The sequence below is a fragment of the Bacillus rossius genome, chromosome 2 (genome assembly GCF_032445375.1).
Source record: "Bacillus rossius redtenbacheri isolate Brsri chromosome 2, Brsri_v3, whole genome shotgun sequence".
NCBI lineage: Eukaryota > Metazoa > Arthropoda > Insecta > Phasmatodea > Bacillidae > Bacillus > Bacillus rossius.
The window spans coordinates 103,880,453-103,886,330 of NC_086331.1; positions in this window are offsets into that span (position 1 = coordinate 103,880,453).

Here is a 5,878-nt window from a genome sequence, read left to right on the forward strand (position 1 = left end):
GACAATTACCCGCCCGAGCCCGCCCGAAGTCAAATTTCTCTGCCCGACCATGCCTAACAGACTGTGATCTTCCTTACTTTTTTTTCCCTTCAAACTTAGATGTACACTGTAATTTTTGTCAAATGTGCAAAATTTCATGTAGAGGTACCAAAATTCAGCTATAACGGTTGGGAAATGGGGATTGGGTGGTTTTTACAAAATTTCACATGGCCAGTGATCTTCCTCTTTTTTTTTGAAACAAATGTGTACAGTAATTTTAATTTTACTTTATTCGTCAGTTGGGCAAAATTTCATACAGAAGTACCTAATTTCTCTAATATGGGGTAGTTTTTTGCAAAATCTTATGTAGACGGTGATTTCTTGTTTCTACATCAGATGTAGATGGTAATATTCTCTTTACTTTAAATTTCAGTTGTGCAAAATTTCAATTGAAAGGAGAATGGAGTCGGTTTTTAGAAATATTGTGTAGACAGTGACATTCCAGTAGTAAACTCTGTATAAAACCGTAAATTATATTTTAAAAAAAACTAACTTTACCTTTTCTTTATACATAAAAACATAATTTCACATATTCCGTATCAATCACTTGATTGCATTTTTGAGATGTATTTTTATTATTGGTAAAACAGAAAATTTATATCTGCTTACCTAGTGAAAAATAACCTAAACAACTGAGCTCTTTATTAAAAGTTTTTAAAACAGTTCAACTAATAAGTAATAACATAACATTCTTAAACTGTAGTCTTAAAATGAAATGATAAGTTGTATAAGAAAAAGTAATAAATAAATTTCCTATGGCAGGAATTGAACGTAGGACTTTATAGTCTGCAACCACACACACAACCATTGAGCTAAATACCTATGACAAAATTTTGCCAAAATTATTGGGTTATCAACTATTTAATTTCAGAAATTGTGACTAGTAAAGTTTATAAAATGTATTCCAGAATAGTTTTTTCTATCACAAAGATTTCTTGGGCACACCAATATGTTTGGTTCGTCTCCTGATGTTCACACTAGCCAATATATACAAGTTAACGTTACCACACGTGGTCGGCAGTCTGGACTTCGCCACGTGGCGATAGCAGAAACGCACATGGACTTTAGGCACTTCTGTTCTAGGTGCACGTGCACTTCATTGCACTGTAACGCCCCTCGTGCCTCAAAGTTGAATTATTTTAAATTAATTAAAAAGAGCCTTGGAAACTTGCTGGGTAAGAAAAATAAGAAAATTAAGTAATTGACCAGAGGGTGGCACGAGGTGGAGAACAAGATAATTTGGATCTCCCTGACACAAGCAACTTGGGAGGAGTATGGATCTTTTAAGGGAAGAAGGTATATCTTAATAAATTAACACTACACAAGTAGCTTGGTCTATAGGTTCCCTGGTTTATTATTAAGGAATTTTGTGTTCGTATTATTCAAACCTGACAATAAAAATCTTAGTAAATAACAAAGTTAAAGGGGGCGCCCCAGGAGTAATTAACACAGTACATGTTACACCTTAGCAAAAATTATTACATAATTAAAATTTAAAAATTGCACCAAATTTGAATGTCCCAACAATTACATCGCTGATTAGTTTTGTTGATTCTACATATTCTTGAGGAAAGCACTGTTCGCTGGTAGGCTATTCATTTGATTTATGTAGTTCGTAGCTAGAAAGTGGGGGGGGGGGGGGGGGGGGGATGTTGATTTCACATTACCACCCGGGTCTTCAAAAAATAACGTCGGGTCGCGGAAACCTCTCTTCTAACGTGACCCGCAGTGGAGGTGCGGGACCACGAGCTGGGAGCGATTTCTCTCTCCAGCACTTCGACCCTGTCTGAAACCCAAATCAAATCCAAACGAATTAGACTTGCTTCCAGGACAGTTCCTATACCGTCGGCCGCAAAAGGCCAACAAACGGGAATGGGGGGGGGGGAAAGGAAAAAAAAATTACTCACCAACCAGGGTGTAGAGTTCGGAGCTCACTAGGTGTCTCGCGCCGACATCAGGATGCCGCGGACCGAGAAATCAGGATGCGCGGACGAAACCGGAATTTTTAGAATTACATAAGAATAAATAAAAATTTAACTACGCATGACTTTTCTAAAAACTACCTCTGCCTGGCTACTGTACAACGGGATCACATCCCTTAAGCAAACTGACTACATTCTCGTGCACGCGAAAATCACCGTTCCCGCAAAAGCCTCTTAGCGCAGAGGGACGTAGGTGAGACGAGGTCAGTAGCCGAGGTCAGAGGGCTGAGTCCCCGCAATCGGCCAAAACCCCTAATTAAATCGGGCGGTAAGGCCCCGGGTCAAAGGAGGGGGTAGGTTCGGTTCTAAGCCGAAATTTCCGAAGGAGTCCGAGGCGGTCGTGGCAACAACACGACATGCGCGCTCTCTACCGGACCGAAACGAAAACAAAGAACAATCGACTTCTCCGGGCCGCGAGAGGAAAGCATAGTGCCTTATGGCACCGCGACGCTGCCTTCTAGCGGCGTAAGGGGGGAACTACTTGAGGTGGTGAGCAGACTTGCCACCAGGTGGTGGTCATGATGGGGTAAGCTTCTGCACGCTGGCGACCAGGCCCGCGGTTACTTTTTTTGCCGCTAGATGTCAGGGATGTGTCTGTCGGACCCGGGAGAAGGTTTTTGCATCAGGTCATCGTCCCGTCCGGTCACTGCTCTTAGCTTAATTCTCAGAACTAAAGTGAGGAGGAGAGAGAGGAAGGGGGGGCAGAAATAGCCACTAAGGTGGGAACGCAGCTCCACTGGAGACTGCTTCGTGACGAGACATGCTTTTCTCAGCAGGCCTCTACAAGGTAGCAGCTTGCAGCCCAGGAGCTGCTCAAAGCCAGTTTTGGTCATGCAGGGAATTAAAATTACAAACTCGGGGCGTGACTGCAGGCGAGAGAAATTTCAACCGGGCTGACCATGTCCACATTAGACAGCAAAATATCAGATTGGCCCCCTGGGAAGGGGCTTCGGTCCACTGGCACCAAGTTTAAATCGGTGGCGTACACCGGCCTAACAAAAAGTAAATCACCCCCATTAACCACCAGACAAATTAAAAAAATGGAAACCCCAAAAAAAATTTAAAATTATAGAATAAATTAAAAAAGTGACGAAATGCCTAATTTCCGGCACAGCACTTATAAAATTTCAACCTCAAAGTGCCTAAAGAATAACTTCATAAAATAATAAATAAATGTCCAGACAATGAATTAAAACAGAAAACTGAGTCATGAAACTTTACTGAAAATAAAACAAACGTTACCCTTTGGCCATGGAAGTAAAAAGTAGTTTGCTGTGATAATTGCAAAAGATTTAATTTGATATTCAATATTGATCTACCACCATGCTACTCAGTAGCTGCTTACATGCTGTGTCTGTCTATGATGAAATAGACGAGACTAAAAATATAGTATATAGATTCCTGATACAAGAGAACATATGTTCGTAAAGATGCTAAACAAAACAATAATACATTTTATGTGGATGCTGTTAACCAAAATGTATGAATAATTAGTTTTTAAAATGTAAGTATGAGCTTATCACTTGACTTTTTTGCTGTTTTTTTAAATTACATTTTAATAAAAAAAGTGGATTTTTTTATTACTTTGTGGTGTTTTTGCAGTTCACAAAATTTTCCTTTTCCTTATGATCACGTACAGTGAAAGTTTTGAAGTTCCTGGAGTGTGTGCGTGCATAATAACATGACAACAATCAAAAGATTCTGATTGGGTAAGATTAATGCACATATAAGTTTTGTTTTATTTTCAATAAAGTATTTTTGACTATAGTTTAATTTTTGTTACATTAAAAAAAAACAGCATATGCATGAATCCTACCATACAGTATGTAGTATCCGGACTCCTAAGTACCGGGCACTTGCTGGACTATTCGGTGGCCCATCTGTAAAGCTCTCCGCTGGTGCAGGTGGGCAATGAAAAAAAAAACTATGTTTTGATGGCAATGTCTGTGTGAAAATTAAATTACAACTTTGATAGTTTGTTAAGTAAGTAGGCCCTATTTTCTGTTTTCTGAAGAGCATTTAAATTTTATTGGTCAAACCGGGGATACATTCCAGTTGTATTTTCATTTGCTGTCATTTCACATAGAAGAATTTTGAAAAAAAAAATATTAGTTAATAAAATATTTCAACAAACAACTAATAGCATTCTGATGTCCAGGAACCATAATATATTTTCAGGAAAGAGGCATAAACAAAAATTTTTTTCGTTAAGGAAATATTTTTAATATTTGTTTAATAATAAATAATTTTTGTTTTGTTTTGAAATGAAACTGTTACAGTTTTGCATCTCTTTAATACTTCTTACATGATTCTTCTAAAAGGATGATCCACAGAAATATTTTATTTTACTTGGTGATACACCCGTTTTAATGTTGAACTAATAAGTTTGTAGTTTTTTCACTTAATTTGTTTAAGACTTTTAATTTTAAGATGTTCTAATGATATTTATGCTCTTATTTACCTTTTCTTTTCAGTCAAAGATTGTAAGTAACTCACTAGGTATTTACACAAACTAAGACTATTCACATTTATTAGATGGTCTTTCAAATGTGCAGCCATTTTAGCTAGTATTTACCATCTGAATAGCTGCTATTGGCCTAACAAAGCACTGAATAGCCTATCCAGCTGGGAATCGGTTAAATAGCAACTAATGGAAGATCATAATATACATACTTTTGAAGCTATCATGGGAATAAATTTTATTGATAAAATTATTCGGCAGCAGTAGGACTGATGATGTGATCTGTCCTGGAGGCTGAGTGTGAACCCCAGCCATCACGAGGAGATGACCACAGCATGGCCAGGGCAGACAAGACAAGGTACTCTGCTGCTGTCTTGTGCAGTTTGAAGGTTAAGGAACGACGCAACATCAGGTTGAAACATTTCCCACCCGGCCGGTACTCGAACCCAAAACTCTTGGCCCACCCGCCAGGAGATCCAATTAACAATAAAAAATTTGGAAACCACATTCTCAACGTTATGGTTGTATTTATGTATTTATTATACACGTTTTGAATACCATCAAAATTATCTTCAAACAACACTTTTTCCAGATTTTATTTAACTCTTGGGCTCCCTTGGTAGGGCAAAGTGCTCAGACTTCTCCCCTGTGGGCGGGCCTGGGGCGGACTTTGCACAGGCCAATCCTCTGCATCGATGCTAAAGTGACTCCTCCAGCGCCGAGGGCTGCATCAATGCCAGAGCCAGACGAGTGTGCCACGTCTTGTGCCAGCTTTGCATGAAGCTATGGTAGTGGAGATGTCTGCTGTCACCGAGGACTGAACGCAGAACATTCCTTCCTACTTAATTTTAATAGGCTACATTTTTATCAATGATAAATGTTCATAGAATTACTTGAGATAATCGAAAACCAATATGTAACTATATTTTCCAACAATTAGTTTTGTGGTCTAAAATATGTTTTGAAAATTATTGAGAACATCTTACCATTTCCCCATACACTTTTGAAGAACTTCCCTGAAAAGTTGCTTTGCAAAAGCCTGTGATTATAATAATATCACTGAAACCATATTCACTGACAAAAAATAAAATCAAGCTAGTAAAATATTATTTTTTTATGAATTTGGTGCATACAAATAAATGAAAGGAGCATGTACACCTGTCAAGTTCAGAATTTTTTTATTACAAAAAATATTGGTTGAAGAAACAATTTTCTTGTATAAATTTATGTGGGGCCTGTATCAGACTGATAATTAAACAGGACTCTAAAAAAATAACAGAGCTTTATTTAACATTTTTTTTTCAATACATAAATTACTTAGTTCTTAAAATATTACATTATTGAAAAAAGCCTAAATTACTGTGATTAAAATGATCAGTTAATGTGGCAAGTGTTA